This window comes from Silene latifolia, chromosome 4 (genome assembly GCF_048544455.1).
Source record: "Silene latifolia isolate original U9 population chromosome 4, ASM4854445v1, whole genome shotgun sequence".
Lineage (NCBI taxonomy): Eukaryota > Viridiplantae > Streptophyta > Magnoliopsida > Caryophyllales > Caryophyllaceae > Silene > Silene latifolia.
The window spans coordinates 59,891,191-59,915,353 of NC_133529.1; the positions used below are offsets into that span (position 1 = coordinate 59,891,191).

Consider the following 24,163-nt stretch of genomic DNA (forward strand, 5'->3'; position numbering starts at 1 on the left):
TAGCAATTTTTATTAATATCCGTTGATTTCGTAAAAATCGCTAATAATTCCGATTCAAGCTGATATCGTATTATTTCCGTTAACTAGCTGAGTTTGTTTTATTTTCACTCATTAAATTTATTTATTATTAATTCCGTTTTATTACTGAAACTTTTACTAAAAACCGATTTTTATTAACTCGAGACGGTTTTAAAAACGAACGAAATTACTTAACGATGAAGAAACGTACGTATAATTAGAAGCTAGCAAGCTAGCTGGTGTATCATTATTATTATTATACTCCTTACCGTCCCCCGTCACTTTCCCCTTTCATTCATTCCTTTCCTTTTTGCGTAAAACAACAGACAACAACAACTTTGAACAACAGTTCCTCAGTCCGTCATTTTCCGATCATTCAAACCCCAGATCCCGCCTCCATTCTCAACCAAATTCCGTAATTTTTGTACCATTCTCTTCCCCTTTCCTTCCTCCTCCTTTTAAGGTAAGAAAATCTCCTTTTTGTAGTGGTTTCGTCTTTCGCCGTCTTATAAAAGTGTCGTCTTTTAGCTTCTTTATTCCATTTTCTTGCCCTTTTATGAAGGATTCGAAGACCCGGGGTGAGGCTCGTGCCTTGTGGACCATTTATTCGAAAAATAAGGGGCGTTTAAGGTAACACGATTCTACCGATCCTATTATTATTATTGTTCGAGGATGAATGTATATGTGCTATTATGTGCTAATGATGTGATAAGTAACCATTGTTAGTTGATTTATGTGTAGCAATTACTAGTACTTTAATTTTATTTTACTACTATATTATTGTGAGATGGGTTAGTGTTTAGTAAGGTTATACTTTAGTATAGAAAGAATTGTTTATGAGTAAAAGGTTATCTATGAAAGGAGGTTGTTAATAGTAGCTGTTGGTGTTGGTTTAGCGAGAACGCAATTCGTCATGAAACCTGCCAGTTTGGGTTCTGTAAGGCTTGTGATTGCAAAGGAAATTCATGTTGGGCATTATTATATTGATGAGAATCATATGGTGATCCACTTTACGCCATTAAATTAAGGTTGGCATTGGCAATTTGCTTTTGATCTTGTGCTGTGTTATCAGTACAGTTGTGGTCTCGTATTGTATTTTGATTGTCTTCCCTCTGTCCTCGACTCGTGAGTGAGTAGCTTAGAGTTTTATACTCTAAGTATTGAGCACAGTTCTTTGAATATTTGATAATATTGATATTGAAATTGGGATGGAAATCTGGTTACTATGGAGTATTATATTATAGGACGGAGTAATGAGGGAGACGGGGTAGAGAGTTGAGATTGAATTAATTTTTGGGACGAGAGTGACTTTTATAGGGTTGTTGAATCGATGACGTATAATAATTTAATCAGTCAGATTCAATCTAGCTTCAATCTAGCTGAGAAAATTAATCTGTATTTAAAACTGTTTTTAGCAAAAGGGACATTAAGGAAATGTCATCCCCACAAAACAGAGGCATTATCTTGACAACCTGAAGAGTAAATAATATGGGATTGGTAATGGGTAGTCAAATAGCCATGTTTAGCTAATCCTTTGCCTCATACAAGTCAACTAGCGTTAAATTGAAGTGGTCCTAAATAGCTGATATTGTTATTTCTTAGATTCGGGAACTTTTGGTTGAAGTTAATACTCATTCGTTAGTCTTATGCGACGGTTTTAGTGGCTGATGGAATGGTTGGACAAGGATTTTGTAGGAGCTGTTTATAGGTTGAATGGTGGCTGTTTATGGGCTGTTTTGGTCAGCTAGATGGTATTGGATAAGATGCTTTAGATGGCTAAAATGAATGCTTGGATCGGGTTTATGAGAGGCCAAAATTGGGCTGTCTTGCACTGTGGTGGTGGCTGGTCGTTTGAGGTCGTGTAGGAGCTGTCCAAATGGCCCCTTTGAGCCGTGGGTCGAGTTTATTTTGTGCAAATGTGATTCTTTTGAATGAATTATATTTCCGTCTCATATTTTATATAACGATAATTCGTTAATATCGTCCTTTCACATAATTATTTTAGGTGGCTCATATGTGGTTGAAGAGGAAGAGTAATTTTGGGTTTTAGAAGCTTTCTCAAGTTTATTACTTGTCTCTTTGATAGCGTAAGGTAACTTTTCCGAGTTACTCGACGAATTAATGTCACATTAGTAGTTAATGTGTGTCTGTTGTTTGATAAGTGTTTAGGTGAATGAATAATGTTAGGATCGTTTACAAAATGAAATTGTAATTAATAGGCAAATGAATTTTATGGTGATAATTGTAATGTTTTGTTGATTGTGCCGAAAACTGAGCCTTAGTCCCTTTGACTGATGCGATGTCAGTTAATTGAGTGATTGGTCAGCCGCAATTTGACCCGTACCTGTCGCAGGGCTGGGGTTGCGGGTAAAAATTCGGTTGAATGAATTAGATAATCGGCCTTTTTCTTGTTTTAGGCCATTTATTATATCTCTATTTCACATGTGTAGTTAATTGAATTTAAATAGCTTCTTATTTAGTTAGTTGAATTTAAATAGCTTTTTATTTTGTAGAAATGGCCCTAGTTTTCCCTAAAGCCTTTTATATTGTTATAATTGCTAGGATTGGAAATTAGTATTGAATACTTATTGAGGAACTGTTGGGAATGTATGTTGTAAATAGACATTTATATAGCTTTCACATGATAGAATGTTAGAATTTATGTTGGTAAGGGAAGGTGACCTTCCCACATCGGTAGAAGAGGGGAACGAAGCATGGTTTATAATCATGTGGCTACCTCTTCCTAATGTGACGCGTTTTAAAGCCGTGAGGGGGTTGTGTCTCCCAGAGCGGACAATATCACGCTAGCAGGTTACCTTGGGCTGTTACAAATGGTATCAGAGCATATTTGCTCCCGACGCACGTTTGTGCACCCCAATATAAATAACTTGACCTTCAAATAATAAACTTGAGAGATGGGTAGGATGGGTAGATTTAGGATCTTATGTTGTAGTCTCTTTGTGTTTGCTCTTTGTTAGGTACTAACATGTTTGTTGATTGTTATTTAATAATTGTTGCGTTCTTAGATCAAGGACCGTGAGCTTGTCTATAGCTAATGAAGTTATTACCCTTATTATAAAAAAAAAATTTGAACTAAAGGTTTTGAAAATATTTTAATGTTTTTCAGTGGTTTTAACGTCAATTAGTGTTAAAGCTTGTTATTGGAGACGTCTGATAATTAGTTTTATCATTTGTTGGTGTAAAAATGTATTTTTATGTCTTTGAATTGGAATATTGATGTTCTTGAGTGATCGCCAAGAGTATCTCCGTTCCATTGAAAGGACACTTATATTTTACGAAGATCAAGATTTAGCACCTTTTGCTGAGGATTGAAGATTTGTTCAACCTTTGAAGAATGCTTCTACTTCCTTGAAGATGTTTCTCGTTCTTTTTGTATCTCGCCTTATTCTTAATCTCTTGGTGCCTATCCTTCTTCTAAACTCTCTATTCTTCTTCCTAGGAAGTTACATTTGTATCCTCCCAACTTGTCCTTTCACCCTTGCTAATCATCCCTTAACGCCATTTGATAGCACTCTTTCTTGTGGGGTGTTAACCTTGGTTGGATTTGATTTTTAAGTGTAAAAGTTTACTCGTTATTCCCTTGTTGTCTAATTTCCCTTTCTCCTCGATCATAAGCGTTACCGTTCATACCTCATTTCCTCGCTTCATCTTGCTCCTCCTTTAAGTTTGACATTCGTATCTTGTGAAACTCTATCTTTGACATCCTTGTAATTTTGACTTCAATTTTTACCCTATGAAAGTCATTATAGCTCTCTTGTGGCTTAAGTTTGAGCTCTCTTAACATACTTTGTTTTTATGCTATCTAAGTTACTTTCCTTTTTGTACAACTTCTAAACTTTCAAGCTACCAGTTTCGATTCATTCTTAAAAGTTTATGTCACTTCTGCAAACCTAACCTATTTTTGAAGACTTGAAAATGAAAATTTGATTTAGTTCCCTATTCCTTCCTTGAATATAAACTCATTTATCGTAATTTTAATTACTAGACCCGAAATTTCTTTAAATTTTATCCAATTTCTATTAACCTTGATCTATTTATGACTTCTTTGTCAAAGTTTAATATTATATTTCCGGAATTTAACTCCCCTTTTAGTTTAAAGGTGAAACCTTTATTTCTATTTTGGCTTTTTGCAAAAGAAAATTTGAGTAGATTACCTTTCTCTTATTTTGATTTTAACGTTGATCGGATGTTAGAACTAGTTATTGGAAACGTTTGATAACTTGTTCTACGCTTGTCGGCGAATGATTTTTGTTTTAAATTTGTCTCTGACTTGGAAAGTTAGCATTCTTGTGTGCACGACAAGAGCAATTTCGTTCCATGAATGAGACTTATACATTTGAAAACTTTTCATTAATGTTTCTGAAAGTATTTCGATTTTCGATTTATACAAATGTTTTGCCTTTTGACCTTATCTTTGATTTGGAATGTGATGTTCTTGAATACGTAACGAGAACATTTCCGTTCCTCTGATGAGAGTCTGGTTCTGTCGGAAAATTTTATTTGAAACTTTTGAAAGAATTTTAGTTCTTACGATAAGTAATCTTTTAAATGTTTTGGTTACCGATTCCAAAGTTCCAGTTTTGTTTTATATAACCTTTCATTTCTACTTTCAAGTTTCGAGGACGAAACTTTTTAAAAGGTGGGGTGATTGTAACACCCCGTATTTTATTAAGTTGAATAAAATTATTTTAATTGCTACTCTGTATTTAATTACGTTGGTTAGCGATTTATATATTTATTTTCTCAGGTAATTAATTAATTTTTATTATAATTCGTTACGTTAAATTTTAATAATCGTTAATAAATTATGTTCCTTTTACGAGTCCTTTATGAAAGTTGTTTTAAGTGAACCCGAGATGGATTTTGGGAACAAAACCGTCCAATTAGCTATTTTGAGCTTATTTCACTAAAATAGCAATTTTTATTAATATCCGTTGATTTCGTAAAAATCGCTAATAATTCCGATTCAAGCTGATATCGTATTATTTCCGTTAACTAGCTGAGTTTGTTTTATTTTCACTCATTAAATTTATTTATTATTAATTCCGTTTTATTACTGAAACTTTTACTAAAAACCGATTTTTATTAACTCGAGACGGTTTTAAAAACGAACGAAATTACTTAACGATGAAGAAACGTACGTATAATTAGAAGCTAGCAAGCTAGCTGGTGTATCATTATTATTATTATACTCCTTACCGTCCCCCGTCACTTTCCCCTTTCATTCATTCCTTTCCTTTTTGCGTAAAACAACAGACAACAACAACTTTGAACAACAGTTCCTCAGTCCGTCATTTTCCGATCATTCAAACCCCAGATCCCGCCTCCATTCTCAACCAAATTCCGTAATTTTTGTACCATTCTCTTCCCCTTTCCTTCCTCCTCCTTTTAAGGTAAGAAAATCTCCTTTTTGTAGTGGTTTCGTCTTTCGCCGTCTTATAAAAGTGTCGTCTTTTAGCTTCTTTATTCCATTTTCTTGCCCTTTTATGAAGGATTCGAAGACCCGGGGTGAGGCTCGTGCCTTGTGGACCATTTATTCGAAAAATAAGGGGCGTTTAAGGTAACACGATTCTACCGATCCTATTATTATTATTGTTCGAGGATGAATGTATATGTGCTATTATGTGCTAATGATGTGATAAGTAACCATTGTTAGTTGATTTATGTGTAGCAATTACTAGTACTTTAATTTTATTTTACTACTATATTATTGTGAGATGGGTTAGTGTTTAGTAAGGTTATACTTTAGTATAGAAAGAATTGTTTATGAGTAAAAGGTTATCTATGAAAGGAGGTTGTTAATAGTAGCTGTTGGTGTTGGTTTAGCGAGAACGCAATTCGTCATGAAACCTGCCAGTTTGGGTTCTGTAAGGCTTGTGATTGCAAAGGAAATTCATGTTGGGCATTATTATATTGATGAGAATCATATGGTGATCCACTTTACGCCATTAAATTAAGGTTGGCATTGGCAATTTGCTTTTGATCTTGTGCTGTGTTATCAGTACAGTTGTGGTCTCGTATTGTATTTTGATTGTCTTCCCTCTGTCCTCGACTCGTGAGTGAGTAGCTTAGAGTTTTATACTCTAAGTATTGAGCACAGTTCTTTGAATATTTGATAATATTGATATTGAAATTGGGATGGAAATCTGGTTACTATGGAGTATTATATTATAGGACGGAGTAATGAGGGAGACGGGGTAGAGAGTTGAGATTGAATTAATTTTTGGGACGAGAGTGACTTTTATAGGGTTGTTGAATCGATGACGTATAATAATTTAATCAGTCAGATTCAATCTAGCTTCAATCTAGCTGAGAAAATTAATCTGTATTTAAAACTGTTTTTTAGCAAAGGGACATTAAGGAAATGTCATCCCCACAAAACAGAGGCATTATCTTGACAACCTGAAGAGTAAATAATATGGGATTGGTAATGGGTAGTCAAATAGCCATGTTTAGCTAATCCTTTGCCTCATACAAGTCAACTAGCGTTAAATTGAAGTGGTCCTAAATAGCTGATATTGTTATTTCTTAGATTCGGGAACTTTTGGTTGAAGTTAATACTCATTCGTTAGTCTTATGCGACGGTTTTAGTGGCTGATGGAATGGTTGGACAAGGATTTTGTAGGAGCTGTTTATAGGTTGAATGGTGGCTGTTTATGGGCTGTTTTGGTCAGCTAGATGGTATTGGATAAGATGCTTTAGATGGCTAAAATGAATGCTTGGATCGGGTTTATGAGAGGCCAAAATTGGGCTGTCTTGCACTGTGGTGGTGGCTGGTCGTTTGAGGTCGTGTAGGAGCTGTCCAAATGGCCCCTTTGAGCCGTGGGTCGAGTTTATTTTGTGCAAATGTGATTCTTTTGAATGAATTATATTTCCGTCTCATATTTTATATAACGATAATTCGTTAATATCGTCCTTTCACATAATTATTTTAGGTGGCTCATATGTGGTTGAAGAGGAAGAGTAATTTTGGGTTTTAGAAGCTTTCTCAAGTTTATTACTTGTCTCTTTGATAGCGTAAGGTAACTTTTCCGAGTTACTCGACGAATTAATGTCACATTAGTAGTTAATGTGTGTCTGTTGTTTGATAAGTGTTTAGGTGAATGAATAATGTTAGGATCGTTTACAAAATGAAATTGTAATTAATAGGCAAATGAATTTTATGGTGATAATTGTAATGTTTTGTTGATTGTGCCGAAAACTGAGCCTTAGTCCCTTTGACTGATGCGATGTCGATTAATTGAGTGATTTGGTCACCGCAATTTGACCGTGCACTGTCGCGCAGGTGGGGTTGCGGGTAAAAATTCGGTTGAATGAATTAGATAATCGGCCTTTTTCTTGTTTTAGGCCATTTATTATATCTCTATTTCACATGTGTAGTTAATTGAATTTAAATAGCTTCTTATTTAGTTAGTTGAATTTAAATAGCTTTTTATTTTGTAGAAATGGCCCTAGTTTTCCCTAAAGCCTTTTATATTGTTATAATTGCTAGGATTGGAAATTAGTATTGAATACTTATTGAGGAACTGTTGGGAATGTATGTTGTAAATAGACATTTATATAGCTTTCACATGATAGAATGTTAGAATTTATGTTGGTAAGTAGGACTTTTTGCCCTCTTAAGGTTAAGTGGGTGTCTTACTTGACTTATGTGGTGAGTTTTGGGTGGTGTGGGCTAAAATATTCAAGGCCGGGACTATTTGTGACTAGGTCCTAGGTGAGTATTTCGGCCTTCATCATAGATAGGTCTTTATAGTCTCTGACGAGTATATGTTCACGCTTGATAGCCTTTGTGTTCTGACTAGTGGATGTTTATCCAAGTTGGGGCATGACCTCGGGTACTAATTTTGATAGTATGGGGTCAGCTTAAGTACTAGCCGACCCTTCGGTGGTGTCCTTAGGGTACTCACTTCACTTTGTTTTAAAAAAGTTGTGAGTCTTGGGTGCGGTGGTGTGTATCCGCATGTCTAGGTCTCTGCAGATTTTAGGCTAGGGTTGTGTTGTCTCTTGGCCATGTTTTCTTAATAGTAACCGCTGAGCCAAGATACCGGTTCGATTACCTTCCCTACCTCGTGGTATAGACTTGAGTTACAAAGTGACTATTGACGGGACTAAGAACTTATGCCTGTCTTTGATATATTGCCCTTTCTTGTATGGTGATTCTATGAATCATAGAAGGTGAGATGCAAGCCGGCTATGGTTGATAGAGTTTGGATTCCTGGATGTTATGTGATTCACATGATAGTGTAGTATGAGTCGGTCTAGTATTCACATGCCAGGACTATGTGTTGTTATATTGTTGTTCACATGATAAGCACGATTGTCTAGCATCTATATGCTAAGGCATTGTGTGATTCGTATTCATATTCTTATGTTTACATGTTATATTAATTATGACATTTCGTGGCTGGGAGAACTCGGAGTTACTCCCCACTGACTGTGGCTTTCGTATTTGTATAAAATGCGAATGACAGGTAGGTGATGCATATATGGGGTACATGGACGAGCTAGCGAGCAAAGTAACCTTGGGACCTAGACTGGTTTTATTTCATTGTGACCTTAAACCTTTTTTATGTCACATACATTCTAGGGACATATGTCTCCCTTTTCTATTTTGGGTTTGTATCATTACATTTTCTTATCGTTAGCTATGGCATGTAAAGTAGTTCGTTAGCATTGCAGGTTTTGGCACCCGCCTCTTGGGAATGTTGGAAATGTTGTGATTGGTTTAGAAATTTTTTTGAAATTACAGGTTTTTTGGCTAGTTGAACCAATTACAAACATATCCTACCAGTTTTTCTGTAGAATTTACGTGTTTACTTTTCCGCAATAAATGAGGCTGTTACAATCATATCGTCCACGTACACCTCCACCTCTTTATGAATCATGTCATGTAGCAAAGTAGTTGCAGGCGTTGGTACGTAATCCCAGCATTGATTAGCCCGAATGGCATAACAATATAGCAGTATGTGCCCCACTGAGTGATGAAGCCTATCTTGTGCATATCTTCTTCGGCCATTTTGATTTGGTTATACCCTGCATACCCGTCCATGAAAGATAACAACGCGTGATCTGCTGTATTATCTACCAATATATCGATGTGTGGTAGAGGGAAGTCGTCTTTATGAGTCGCTTTGTTCAAGTCTCTGAAATCAACACAAACCCGGATTCGCCCATCCTTTTTGGGTACGGGGACTATATTAGCCACCCAGTCTGAATACTCGGAAACTTTGATGAATCCGGCTTTGAATTGCTTATCGACTTCCTCTTTAATCTTTAGAGCCCACTCTGTCCTCATCTGATAAAGCTTCTGCGTTACAGGTTTGAATCCTGGCTTAATTAGAATGCGATATTCTGCAATATCTCTGTCGATCCCTGGCATGTCCTTGTAAGACCAAGGGAAGACGTCTTTGAACTTGTGTAGGATGTCGATGAAACTGGCCCTTTCAGTTGGGTCTAGGGTCGTCTCTAGCCTAAGTTCTTGGGGTTCTAATTCCGTTGCTACGTTGATAGGTTCAGTGTTTTCTATAACTGGTGCCCCTTCCCCCTCTTCTAGTATTTCTTTAATTATATAGGGAGGTCATTTGGTTGAGTCTGGGTCAGGATCATCCTCATTATCATCGTAAACAGAATTGCATTCAGAATAACACAAGGAGTAAGCAGAATCAGATTTATTCAAATTTAAAGTTTGAAAATAGCTGAAACAAAGAAGCCATCTCCGCAGTAGTCAGTGGCGGTAAAGAGACAGTCACTGGGACATTCCTCAAGCTAATATTACTAGGCGATAATATGCTAGGAGAAACAAAAGCGTGGGGAGTGACGATAGGAGGAGACTCTCTAGCGACTTCTCTAGACTTAGAATACGACTTCGACTCTGATTCCGACTCTGACTCGAATTCATCGTCTTCGGGTTCTCCTTTGAACATCTCTCCTTCTCCAGTAGTGACCTTGAAGAGTTTTTCTTGATGGTTGGTCAGTTGATCGACTTTCTCCATCCTTTTTTGCTGATTTGAGCTGGTGTCAGTGATCAGTGTTGTAGGGTTAAAATGGTCATCTTGAAGTATCATGGTAATGATCTCATCTTGCGCTGTTTTGACGAATAAATCCTCTCCAAACAGAAGGCTAACAGCGATAGTAGGGGAGATGGTGGAATAACTCTCCTCATTTTCTAGTGCATTGACCTCATCTTTAGTTGGAGAAATGAGGTGTGAACAATCCAAGGTGTATTCCTCATATGTAATCATTAGAATTCCAAGAGGATTCTGAGTATTGCTAGGCTTGCTTGCAGAAGGTATATGCAAGCATCCATCTTCAATCATATCCTCAATGGCATGCTTCAATTTGAAGCAATTCTCTGTATCATGCCCTTTGCCTCTATGGTACTCGCAATAGGCATTCTCATCCCAGAACTTATACTTTGTCTCTGGGTCAGGTGTAGGTCCTATGGGTTGGAGTTTGCCTTGTTTCATCAATCTTTTTAGAGCATTGGAGTATGAGTCACCAATGTTGGTGAACTTCCTATGCGGGTTATTCTTCTTAGTAGACGATTCGACAAGGTTGACTTCGTCGGTCTTGCTAGTGGAGACATAAGAACGACTCGTTGTGCCTTGATATCTGCGACCTATTATTTTGGACAAGAGTCCTTTAAAGATGTCGTCTTCAAGTCTTGTTCCTAGCACCGTTAAATCTTTGAAAGACTTTATGTTTTGGTACCTTAGATGGTTCGCATTGATTGGCCTTAAATTGTCCACGAAATTTTCAACAAGAGTGGCTTTGTCTGGACGTTCGACGAGTTGCATGCTAGTCTTTCTCCACCTACTTAGGAAGTCGGTGAAACCTTCTTTCTCATTTTGGGTAAGAACCTCTAGAGTGCGCATATTGACTTGAATTTCAGCATTATCTGTGTACTGTTTGGTGAACTCAATTGCAGCATCGTCCCAAGTAGCAATTTTCTTGTGATCCAAGGAGTATAATCATTGCTTAGGAATAGTATCAAGAGATGAAGGAAAGATACTTAGGAATATCTCTGGCTTAATTCCTTTGATAGACATATAATCTTTGAATGCACGAATATGGTTAAAAGGGTTTTCATGCCCCTTAAACTTCGGGATGTCAGTCATGTTGAAGTTAGTTGGCAGTTGAGCATTTACTGCCTCATATTTGCGACTATTTTCCCTATAGATGCCATCTTCCTTGAGATACATTAGTTGTTCCTCCAAATACTGGAGTCGCTTTTCAGCTTCAGTAGAACCTGGTGGAAGATTGAGTTTTGGTGGTTCAAAGGGTGGAGGATTATCGTGTATGAGCGTGTCGGGAATGGAACCCTTTGTAGGAGGAAGTCTAGTTTCTACAGCGATAATATGGCCTTTGATAGCGTTAAGGCGAGCAAAAGCTTGGTCTTGGCTTGTCTGGAGACGAAGGAGTGCAGCTAGGATTTGATCATTACCATTTGCGGGTTGTTCGGGTTGACCATTAATGCTTCCATGACTAGTTCCCACCCTTTTGGACTGAGGATGTGAAATCGACGACGAATCAAAAACACGACTGACCATTTTTGCACACTTACTCAAAAAAAGACTCGACTCGTGAAGTGGGTGTGTGCCACACTGTCAAGTGGGATTTGAAAATTACAAATTTTGAAATGTTTGTCCTAGACAACTGTCGTGTAGTTGTAGGAGTGCTGACTCGAAGTGAGTTTTGAAATGGGTTTGAGGCCCGAAGTTTGACTCGACATTTAATTTGGACAGAGTTTCGGCTTATTTTGCGCACTTTTAGGCCATTTTTGAAAATGTTGATATTTTGAAATGGATTTAATTTTACAAAATTTCGTCATTGTTTTGTTTACAAATGGTGATCACGTATATGATACAAACATACATATGGGAATTATAACCGTATGCTGAGTGTATTTAAAGGGTTTTGGCTTGAAAAGGTGGGTTTCCATACCAAGCAATCAAACCCTGGTCTGTGTAGAGGTCCATGCCAAACATGATCAAGGTCGGTTCCTAGTCCATTTCCTCGAGTAGTGAAAGCTCTCGATATAAACATGAGTATGTACCGCAGTATGGTTGGCGTCAATCGCTATCCATCTTTAGGCCCATATAGGAATTTGGACCGTCCGGACGGGACGATTTGTCGAATGGGTTGGTTTAGGGCCTAGGAAGACCGAATGAAATGACCTAAGAAGGTCGAGTAATGAAAATCGACAACTGTCTCGTATAAATTATTCCCTAACCTTGTTCAAGTTTCACCCTGGGTAACACGTAAGTGTATCATCCCCAGCGGAGTCGCCAAACTGTGGACAGGGGCCACCCGTGCCGCGCGCACCCGCGCGTTTGTGTTTTTGAGGCGGCATCACTTCTGTCATGGGACATTGGTTTGCCAAAGCACGTCATGGGCCGTTACCGATTTGTGAGGCATTGAAACCGGTGAAAGGTTGAATAAGCCTGCATTTGTAGAGTCGCCACCAATTTATTGTGGAAAATTGGAAACCGTTCGAATACCTTGTGCCGCGTCAAGACACAAAGTAATGACATGAACACTAAGAACTCGTTACCCTTAGAATTCTATGTCTAGAATGAGTCTCGAGATGCCAATGGACACAGATGTCCAGAGATAACTAGAGTAAGGGGTGAGGGTACGTATTAGGAAGTTCTTTAATTCGAATATCTAATCCCGCCCGCCTCGATAGCGGCCTCTACTAATGATTAGGGAAGTCGTTCATATTTGATATGTCGTCGATGTAATGCATGCAATGCAACAAACATAGATAAATCCTAGCATGTGAAATTAGACTATGTCGGTTAACACTTGTTTTAGCAAACAATTTGGTCGAAGTGAATGTTACATTCAATACATGTGAATGCCATACAATTAAATCATACATAATGTTGGCGTATGTGTGGACATCGGCCCACCTGCAAGCCCGGTTGATCTGCGGACGTGCATCGGTCTTTTGAAAGCCATGCTCGGCGGCGTAAAAATGCTTTCGACCGGATCGTTTTAGATCGTTCGGTTTCGTCTCGGTTGTTAGAAATCTATATCTCTATACTCAACATATTCATAATGTTATAATTTTAATTTAGTCATAAAATTATAAGATGATCTTATGCATGCAAACTATATGTAAAATAAGGAAGAAATCTTCATTCTTACATTGAGGATTTCGGTTTATATGGGCACAAGAGAGTTCTCCTACTCTCTTGTTCTTGAGCTCTCCTTAATTGGATGAACAAGGATTCAAGAAGAGAATCCCTCCCAAGGTTTTATACCCAAGATAACAAATTAATAAAATTAATATTATTATTACTAGAACAATATTAATTTTGTATAAAATTGACCCAAAAACTTATTTGATCTCTCTATTATTTCGGTTTAGAGAGAGGGAGGAGAAGGAAGATTTTATCTTTCTAAAATTATTATTTTAGATGAATGAAATTGAAGAATACACTAAAAGGTTTTTGGTAGTCTATATTAGGTAAAATGAGGAGAAAAACCCATGGTTTTCTCCTCTCAAAAAACCGGGTGGAATGGGGAAGGAAAGAGGGCCAATGCATGCCCAAGGTGGTCTTCAAAAGAGCAAGTAGGGTTGCATGGCTAGGTCTAGAAGGAAATGATTATGTTTACCACTAACATAATCAACACAATATGTTCGTAATACTCCCCTTAATTTCGGTTTACATGGATAAAATGGACTCCATTTTATCTTTGTCAATTTGTCATATGTCACATGTCACATATAATTGTTATGTATTTACAACATATTAAAAATCAACGCATTAATAAAAATACGTCATATACAAAAATCGACTTAGTAATTCATAATTACTTGTACCAAAATATTTTACCAATTATAAATCACAACATCTTGTATTTATAATAATTTATTCATTCAAATGCAATTGTTTCCTTAAACAATAATTTCATCTAAGTAATTAAAACAATTCGATTACTTAGACCGTATCTTATTTAATCAAATTACAATGAGACACGTAAATATTACTTCCAAAATCGTCCGTCAATTTTAAGTAATTTAATTAACCCGTATCCTCATACGATCAATTAAATGATCAATTAAGAGTGTTACCCTTTAGGTATGACCTAAGGGGATCAACTGATCACCACCGTCGCACGACAGTAATGTCAAACTCTAGTCAGCCAATCATTACCGATATGTGTGGACCAGTTGACAGTAAAATATTACTTCCCAATTGAATTCTTTAAAATGAGATTTAAACATGTTATCATCATGATCAACAGTTGTGATCGCATTATTGTCGGAGGACACATATTCCAACAATCTCCCACTTGTCCTCGACAAGTGTGCGTCACCAATTCTCTTGTCCCATTACTATCTCCCACTCAATGCAAGGTGTCTTTCAGGTCGTACTTGCAAGTGATCATATCGAGAGTGGTTTCCTCGATCTGGGGAATAACTGATTGACCTGATTTATCCACCATGGATACATTCCGAGCGTGGCCACGCATTTCCAGTTCATTACTCCTCGAGTGGCCCTGAGATATTGTTATGACCCTAACAAGGGGTGGACAATTTCTATCGCACTCATTCCCTTCGACTAGCCACAACTATCATAACCCAAAATTTGCCCATTTGACCCCATTTACGAAGGTCGTAATAACACAAATCAAAGTTAATCTGAAACTGTGCCATCTTAGGCGAATAGTCTTTAGTCAAAAGAATCGACTCATTAGAATACTATAGTAGCTCTCGCCACGACCAGGCTATATAAATTTGCCAGAACTCTATAAGCGGTCATAAGGCCCGACAAAATGTTCCTAACAGTCTGCCTAGGTGATCGACTAGTCATTCTCATATGACTCCATGGCACTTGAACTTGCCATCAATCGCATCACATTCTAGTCACTTCGAGACGTCACCTCATGTAAGTAACTATGGGCGAATACAATGCTAATCCGTTTTCACTTAAACGGGGTTCAATTGTCTCTACAACCCGTTGGATGTAACAAAGTATAAGGTGAGTTAATAATAACTCAAACGACAAATGTCGACATCACACTCGGGTAGTCAATACCGTATTACAACCTTGTGATGCATATCGTAGGTGTGTAAACACTTTCTGATTGCAATAGAAGTTTAACATATCATGTGTCTGTAATACTCCGTATTTATAAGTCTTGGGGTACTCTATCGAGTAGGCCTTACTCTGTCGAGTAAGGGTAAGTTGCGTTTTAGAAAAGTTTCTGACCGGTTGGGTACTCGATCGAGTAGCTAGGGCACTCGATCGAGTAAGGGGGTACTCGATCGAGTACCTCGGGTACTCGATCGAGTAGCCGGTTTTACGGGGAGTTTTCTCGGGTTTTGTTAATTATGCGATTAAGGTATTTAAGCTTTGTCGTCATTATTCTAAATCACTTTTGCAAAACCTAAATTACTGTTTAAGAGAGAAAGCAAGCAAGTTCTTCATCCTAATCGCATTATTAGCAATACCCGGAGTTTGGAAGGTCAGTTCTTAGCGTTGATTATACCGTTGAGTTCCTTGCGTCGAGGGTAAGATCTATGTACCCTTTTTATTGTCTTTCCTTTAACTTGGTTAAACCCTAATTTAGAGATTTAGGGGTTTTATGTGTAGTATGTAATTTGGTAGCCTTTATGTGTTGTATGATAGGAGGAGGGTTCATAGAGGAAGCTTTTTGATTCAAAGAAGAGAGACCGTCTCGATTGTGTGCTTACTGCAGGATTTCCTACTCGGTATTAGTCCCATAATGGGATATTGGTTGATGTATTGTGTTTGGTTGTTTGATATAGTAATTGTATTGTGATTGTGGTTGTGATCGTTGTTGATGGTTCGCAAGGCGTGGCCTCGGCTGAGTGGGGTCACTTGCGGGAGTGGCTTCACGCCCTAGTTTCGCCTTCGTGGAACCCGCCACGGAAGGGGATGTGCACATTAATGGACGGGGTTATCGCTCACTATGTGGAGCGGGGATTTGGTGGGTACGGCTGCGGTCCCCCATCGGGCGGCGGGTCCAAAGTGGAGTCAGTGATTGAGATGATTGGAGTTGGCGTGATTGTGTGTGTGTGACAGTTAAGCTGTCTGTTTATCTTATTGTTGGTATATATTGAATTGTGTGATTAGTACTGACCCCGGTGTTGTTTTGTAAACCTGCGGTGATCCATTCGGGGATGGTGAGCAGATATTGAGCGGTATTGAGATGAGTCTTTGGGATAGCTGGGATTGCCACGACATGATGATAGGAGTCTTCCGCTGTAGCTTATTAGTTATTTACATTTCAGTTAGAACAGTCAGTTTGAGAACATGTATCGTACTTTTGGTTTGGTTTTGAGAATTGTAACTCTTCGCTAAGTATTTATAATTAAACGTTGTTTCTTCATTGTTATTTGATTATCATTGCCTCGGGTAACCGAGATGGTAATGTCTTCATACCTGAGTGGTCCTGGTAAGGCACTCGGAGTATGGGGGTGTTACTAATGGTATCAGAGCAACGATCCTGAAACCTGTAACCAATGAACCTAATGAACATAGGGAGTCAATTAAAATGAACCCGGGGTAAAGGTTGTAGGAGCTAATGCAAAGGCTTGGGAGACGTCCTAAAGTCGCGAACTTGCCCTACAATTTTGAACCGGTCACATGGGGGAGTGTCTGTCAAGTTGTATGTGTTGTTTAGTTAACTTGTGAGTGAATGTGATGAAGTGTGTGTGATTGTTGGATGTTGAAGTAGAAAGTTAAGAATGTGAAAGAAAAGTTGAAGATATGTGGAAATTGTTGATGGAATGATAGCATGTTGAATGTTTTACAATGTGGCATTTAATAACATGATGAAGTGATCTCGTAGATCGTATGAAAAGATGCGTAGCATATTTAGTTATGATATAATGTGGTTTTATAAAGTTTAGCATGTTAGCATATGACGTAGCATGCGGGTAGCTTTTATGAGTTGGCATGACTCGATCGAGTGGGACTGACTCGATCGGGTGGGTTTTTGACGATTTTGAGTCCAGAATAGTGTTTTTGGGTACTCGATCGAGTAACTAGGGGTACTCGATCAAGTAGGGGGTCAATCGATCGAGTATCCTAGCTACTCGGTCGAGTATGTAAGAGATCAGAAGGTCTGTTTGGGGTCTGATGTTTGGGTACTCGATCGAGTATGTTGGGCACTCGATCGAGTAGCCCGTTATTCGATCGAGTGTGTGTGGGAACTCGATCGAGTAGGTTCTGGGCAGCTTGTTTTCATGTTTTGAGGTTTAGTACGTGTGTTTATGTCTCTACCCTTTCTTATATATAGTTTCAAGATGCCGCCCAAGAAGACTGCTTTGTATGCGAGAGCTGAGCTTATGAACATAGATGACATCGTTAATATGTTGGAGCATCAGGATGCTCTCACTGAGGCTTTAAAGACTGTGGGGAAAGATAAGGATAAGGATAAGGAGAAGGAGGTTGATCATTCAAAAATCAGCCTCTATATTGCGAGGTTTAACCCGAAAGAGTACAAGGGAGTTGGGGAGCCTAACCTTCTTGATAGTTGGCTGAGAGAGATGGAGAACATATTAGATTTGGTTCACTGTCCTGATGAGATGAGAGTGGAACAGGCTGCGTTCTATCTGAGGGAGGCAGCTAGCAAGTGGTGGGATACAGTGAAAGTGAGTGCTAAGGAGATATATACAAACCAAGGGTTACCTGCTATACCTTGGGAGGAGTTTCGTAGGGCTGTGAGGAAGGAGTTTGTACCGGAACATGTGAGGAGTAAGTTGAGGGAAGAGTTTGTGAGTTTAAGATGACCGCCGAGATGTCGTGGCCGAGTACTACAGGCAGTTCAATGAGAAGTCTAGGTATCCGAGGACACGGGTTTGAGTGAGGAGAATCGGCATTGAGGTTTGAGAGGGGGTTGATCCCTAAGATTATGGATAAGTTACCCGTGGGGATCCTTACCGATGTTAAGGAAGCTTATGAGAGGGCTGGGAGAGCTGAGAGGTTGGTGGAGATGGCTCAGGAGAGGTTAGGTGGTGAGAAGAGGAAGTCTGAGAGCGAGGGTGGTGGCCAATCTAATCACAAGAAAGGCAACCACAATCAGTCTAAGGGGTTTTCTTCTGGGTCAGGGTTCAGTGCTGGGGCTTCCTTTGGGCGCGGCCGTGGAAGTGTGAGTAATAGTTGGGGAGTGACCTGCTATAGCTGTGGTGGTGTAGGCCACAAGAGACATGAGTGCACAAGTGCACCGGGATCTTTCCAGAGACCTGCACAGAGCTTCGCGAGCAACAGACCGGCTGGATCATGGCCAAACCGGGGAAGTCAGAGTTACCAGAGTGGAGGCAACCGCAACGGCGGTAATTCTTATCAGAAACCACCAACGAACAACAACAACAATCAAGGGTCGGGTGCTAAGTCGACCACTTCAGCCCAAGATCTTGCCCGGGGAGGTGGGCGGAAGACCGATGGCAAGTTATTCATGATGGAGAAGAAAGCAGCTGAGGAAGATGCGCACGTTATCACCGGTACTTTTCTTGTAAATGGTATTCCTACCTTTGTTTTGTTTGATTCGGGGGCTTCTCAGTCGTTTGTGTCTTCGAGTCATGTTAAACAGTTGGGTTTGAGGGTATATGAGTCTGTTAGTGAGCGAGTTTTTATACCTTCGGGTGAGTCTGTATCATGTGGGAGATTGTTTAGAGATGTATCTATGATAGTTGGGCAAGTTGATCTACCTGTAGACTTGCTAGAGTTTCCTTTTGACGGTTTTGAGATGATAGTCGGGATGGATTGGTTAGGAAAGTATAAAGCTAAGATAGACTGTCATCAAAAGAAAGTGTCTTTAAGAGGTCCTAAGGGTGTTAGTGTGTCTTATCGTGGGTTTCTAGTCAAACCCAAAGTTAAGTTGATTGCAGCTGTCACCTTGAAGTCTTATCTGAGGAAGGGATGTCCTTTGATCTTGTGCCATGTGAGAGATGACCGGATAGAGAGTCCGACAGTTGATGAGATACCAGTGGTGGGAGAGTTTGCAGATGTTTTTCCAGAGGAGATTCCGGGGTTTCCACCAAAGAGGGAGATAGATTTCACCGTTGAGTTGAAACCAGGGACGGGGCCAATCTCTAAGGCACCGTACCGTATGGGTCCTAAGGAGATGGAGGAGCTTAGAAAGCAGTTGGATGATTTGATAGAGAAGGGATACATTAGACCAAGTGTATCGCCGTGGGGAGCACCAGTTCTTTTCGTGAAGAAGAAAGATGGGAGTTTGAGGTTATGCATAGATTACGGGTGGAGTCGAACCGAGTGACGATAAAGAACAAGTATCCTTTGCCAAGGATAGATGACCTGTTTGATCAGTTGAGTGGTGCATCGGTCTTTTCCAAGATTGATTTGAGGTCGGGGTACCATCAGGTGAAGATTAGAGAGGTGGACATACCAAAGACAACTTTCACGTCAAGGTATGGCCATTATGAGTATGTGGTGATGCCGTTTGGGTTGTCTAATGCACCGGCAGTGTTTATGGATTTGATGAATAGAATCTTCAGACAGTTCTTGGACCAGTTTGTAGTGGTATTTATCGATGACATCTTAGTCTACTCTAAGACTAAGGAGGAGCATGAGGAGCATCTGAGGATCGTGTTGCAAACTTTGAGGGATCATGAGTTGTATGCTAAGCTATCCAAGTGTGAGTTCTGGTTAGATAAAGTTGCTTTTTAAGGGCATGTGATCTCTGAAGATGGGGTAGCTGTGGATCCGGCGAAGATAGAAGCAGTGACAAAGTGGGAAGCACCAAAGAATGTTGCCGAGGTTAGGAGTTTCTTGGGTTTAGCTGGATACTACAGACGGTTCGTGAAAGATTTCTCCAAGATAGCTAGACCTATGACATCGTTGATGAGGAAAGAGAACAGGTTTCGTTGGGATGAGAGTTGTGAGACGGCGTTCCAAACATTAAAGGAGCGTTTGACCACAACTCCTGTCTTAGCATTGCCTGAAGGGACCGAGAACTTTGAGGTTTATACAGATGCCTCGAAGAATGGGCTGGGATGTGTGTTGATGCAGAATGGTAAAGTGATTGCCTACGCTTCTAGGCAATTGAAGCCTTATGAGGAGAACTACCCTACTTATGATCCGGAGTTCAAATTTGTGGTGTTTGCTCTCAAGATTTGGAGACATTACCTTTATGGAGCAATCTTTAAGGTATTTTCTGATCACAAGAGTCTCAAGTACATCTTCACTCAGAAGGAGTTGAACATGAGACAGAGGAGGTGGATGGAGCTGATTGGCGATTATGACATGGAAATCATCTACCATGAAGGGAAGGCCAATGTTGTAGCTGATGCTTTGAGTAGGAAGAGTGTACATTCTCTGTGTACAGCTCTATCTTTGATGAGGCTGAGAGATGAGGTAGCGAGCTTTGGGATACATATGATGCAGAAAGGAGATGCCATGGGTGATATGACAGTACAGCTTGAGTTTTATGATGATATTCGAGGAAAGCAGGCGTTGGACCCTAAGATAGTGGAGTGGAGAGCCGGAGTGGAGAAAGGGACAGTGTCCCGATTTTCTATTCATACAAATAGTAGTTTGAGGTTTGATGGTAGGTGGTGTGTTCCTAATGACGAGGAGTTGAAAAATACTATCATGACAGAGGCACATTGCACACCATATTCAGTACATCCGGGTGGAGACAAGCTATACAAGGATTTGAAGAAAACGTTTTGGTGGCCTGGGATGAAGATAGAGACAGCTGAGTTTGTGTCCCGTTGTTTGACATGCCAGAGAGTTAAAGGGGAACAGCGACGACCACAAGGTAAGATTCAGTCTTTAGAGGTACCTGAGTGGAAGTGGGAATCCATTTCCATGGATTTCATTGTGGGTTTGCCGAAGAGTCAACAAGGTAACAACATGATTTGGGTAATAGAGGATCGACTGACCAAGTCAGCTCACTTTGTTCCAATGAAAGATACATGGACTAAGGCACAATTGGCTATGGCCTATCGAAAGAACGTGCTTAAGTTACATGGAGTCCCTAAGGACATAGTGTCTGACAGAGATGCGAGGTTTATATCGAGGTTTTGGAAGGAGTTGCAGGAATCGTTGGGAACAACTTTGAAGATGAGTACAACATTTCATCCTGCGACAGACGGGCAGACTGAGAGAACAATCAAGACTCTTGAGGATATGTTGCGAGCTTGTGTGATGGATTTTGGTGGTAGCTGGGAGCAGAGGTTGGACTTGATAGAATTTTCTTACAATAACAGCTATCACACTAGTATTGGTATGGCACCGTTTGAGGCTTTGTATGGGAGAAGATGTAGGAGCCCAATCTGTTGGGACGATAGTGCTGAGGCAGTGGTTTTAGGACCAGAGATGGTGCATGAGATGGTGGAACAGATTAAGATGATCAGGGAAAGGATGAGAGCAGCTCAGGATCGACAAAAGAGTTATGCAGATCTACATCGCCGGGATATAGAGTTTCAGGTTGGGGATAAGGTTCTTCTGAAAGTGTCTCCTATGCGTGGGGTTATGAGATTTGGGAAGAAAGGCAAGCTAAGTCAGAAGTTTATAGGGCCGTATGAGATCTTAGAGCGGGTTGGGGAAGTTGCATATCGTCTGGCTTTCCCAGCTGCATTAGAGAGAGTGCATAATGTGTTTCATGTGTTTCATGTATCGCAGCTGCGGAAGTATGTGAGTGACCCGTCACATGTGTTAGAGGCCGAGACCTTAGAGCTAGATGAGTCCTTATCATATCTTGAGGTGCCTAAACAGATTCTAGACCGAAAGGTTAGAAAGACTAGGAGTGGTGAGACAGTTCTGCTCAAGATCCTTTGGTCTAACCACGAGACCGAGGAAGCTACATGGGAGCCAGAGGAGGCTATGAAAGAGCGTTACCCTTTCCTTTTTGATCAGGTATGTATGGTTACGGGGACGTAACCTTGTTTCTTTTAGGGGGGTAGGAGATGATCGCGAACAGTTTTTAAGAGTTTTATACCTCTTTTATATGTTGTGTCGGGATGTTTGTCGGGATGAGTCGGGTTAGTAACATATTTTATGTAGAATTTTGTATGGTTGTTGAGTCGGGAATGTTATAGGAGTACCTTTGTTTAGTAGTGGTTTGAACTTCGGGGATGAAGTTCCTTTTAAGGAGGGAAGACTGTAATACTCCGTATTTATAAGTCTTGGGGGTACTCTATCGAGTAGGCCTTACTCTGTCGAGTAAGGGCAAGCTGCGTTTTAGAAAAGTTTCTGACCTGTTGGGTACTCGATCGAGTAGCTGGGGCACTCGATCGAGTAAGGGGGTACTCGATCGAGTACCTCGGGTACTCGATCGAGTAGCCGGTTTTACGGGGAGTTTTCTCGGGTTTTGTTAATTATGCGATTAAGGTATATAAGCTTTGTCGTCATTATTCTAAATCACTTTTGCAAAACCTAAATTACTGTTTAAGAGAGAAAGCAAGCAAGTTCTTCATCCTAATCGCATTATTAGCAATACCCGGAGTTTGGAAGGTCAGTTCTTAGCGTTGATTATACCGTTGAGTTCCTTACGTCGAGGGTAAGATCTATGTACCCTTTTTATTGTCTTTCCTTTAACTTGGTTAAACCCTAATTTAGAGATTTGGGGGTTTTATGTGTAGTATGTGATTTGGTAGCCTTTATGTGTTGTATGATAGGAGGAGGGTTCATAGAGGAAGCTTTTTGATTCAGCAGTAGAGACCGTATGATTGTGTGCTTACCAGGTAGGATTTCCTACTCAGTATTAGTCCCATAATGGGATATTGGTTGTTGTATTGTGTTTGGTTGTTTGATATAGTAATTGTATTGTGATTGTGGTTGTGATCGTTGTTGATGGTTCGCGAGGCGTGGCCTCTACCGAGTGGGGTCACTTGCGGGAGTGGCTTCACACCCTAGTTTCGCCTTCCGTGGAACCCGCCACGAAGGGATGTGCACATTAATGGACGGGGTTATCGCTCACTATGTGGAGCGGGGATTTGGTGGGTACGGTGCGGTCCCCCATGGCGTGGCGGGTCCAAGTGGACGTCGGTGATTGAGATGATTGGAGTTGGCGTGATTGTGTGTGTGTGATGATTAAGTTTCTGCTTATTGTTGGTATATATTGAATTGTGTGATTAGTCGACCCGGTGTTGTTTTGTAAACTGCGGTGATCCATTCGGGGATGGTGAGCGGTATTGAGATGAGTCTTGGGATAGCCTGGGATTGCCAAGACATGATGATAGGAGTCTTCCGCTGTAGCTTATTAGTTATTTACATTTCAGTTAGAACAGTCAGTTTGAGAACATGTATCGTACTTTTGGTTTGGATTTGAGAATTGTAACTCTTCGCTAAGTATTTATAATTAAACGTTGTTTCTTCATTGTTATTTGATTATCATTGCCTCGGGTAACCGAGATGGTAATGTCTTCATACCTGAGTGGTCCTGGTAAGGCACTCGGAGTATGGGGGTGTTACAGTGTCCATGTGTTCAAACTTCTTTTAATCGCATTTTCCTTTACGTTCATGTTATCTATCATAGCATGAACCTTACCAAGTACACATCTAGGTTCCCAACCTCGGTTTTGGCTCTTTATCTTGAAAGAACTTCTTTGTCGATTATCACATAACAAACGAATTTGTGGTGAATGATATAACTTGTACTGATCAAGTACTCCACCCACACACAATGTACTAGGTATATGTTTTGTAGAATCTTGCAACAATTGTCAAGATGATTAGCCTAGCACTTCTCACAAGTCCTAGAATATTAGGAAAAACTAGTTTTGAGTAACTTCTTATTCAACTAAGTATCTTTCCAAACTTCCTATTTCTCCTTTTAGCTTGAAAAGCATAGGATTTTCATAAATCCTTACATGTGTACGAACTGCAATATGTGCAACCTCTTGACACACAACAGAGTCTTCTTGTCAAACACTGAAATCGCTCATCAAATTCTCCTCGAGAATTCATGACGTTTCTTGTATGGCTCGCCAACGATTCATCATGCTTTTATGCATATGAATCATTATTTGGACATGTGCATGATTATTCTAATGGCGGAAACATTAGTAACTAATAATCATGAGATCAACCATTCTTAGGTTCAAGGAACGACCATGACTGCTAATGGCAATTCCATTTTCATTTACATGAATAACCTACGTTTCTCGTTGATT

The 24,163-nt window shown here is 39.8% G+C and overlaps 2 long non-coding RNA genes across 2 annotated transcripts; both read left to right on the forward strand.

Moving 5' to 3' along the window:
- The first annotated feature begins 227 nt into the window (after positions 1-227).
- LOC141652252 (uncharacterized) lies at positions 228-2,635 on the forward strand. Its single transcript, XR_012547079.1, has 3 exons — positions 228-481; positions 581-648; positions 2,024-2,635. It is a non-coding gene; the product is annotated as an uncharacterized LOC141652252 (long non-coding RNA).
- A 2,546-nt stretch (positions 2,636-5,181) lies between these two features.
- Positions 5,182-8,887, forward strand: LOC141652253 (uncharacterized). The gene is made up of 4 exons (XR_012547080.1): positions 5,182-5,432; positions 5,532-5,599; positions 6,975-7,061; positions 8,514-8,887. It is a non-coding gene; the product is annotated as an uncharacterized LOC141652253 (long non-coding RNA).
- The last annotated feature ends 15,276 nt before the right edge of the window (positions 8,888-24,163 follow it).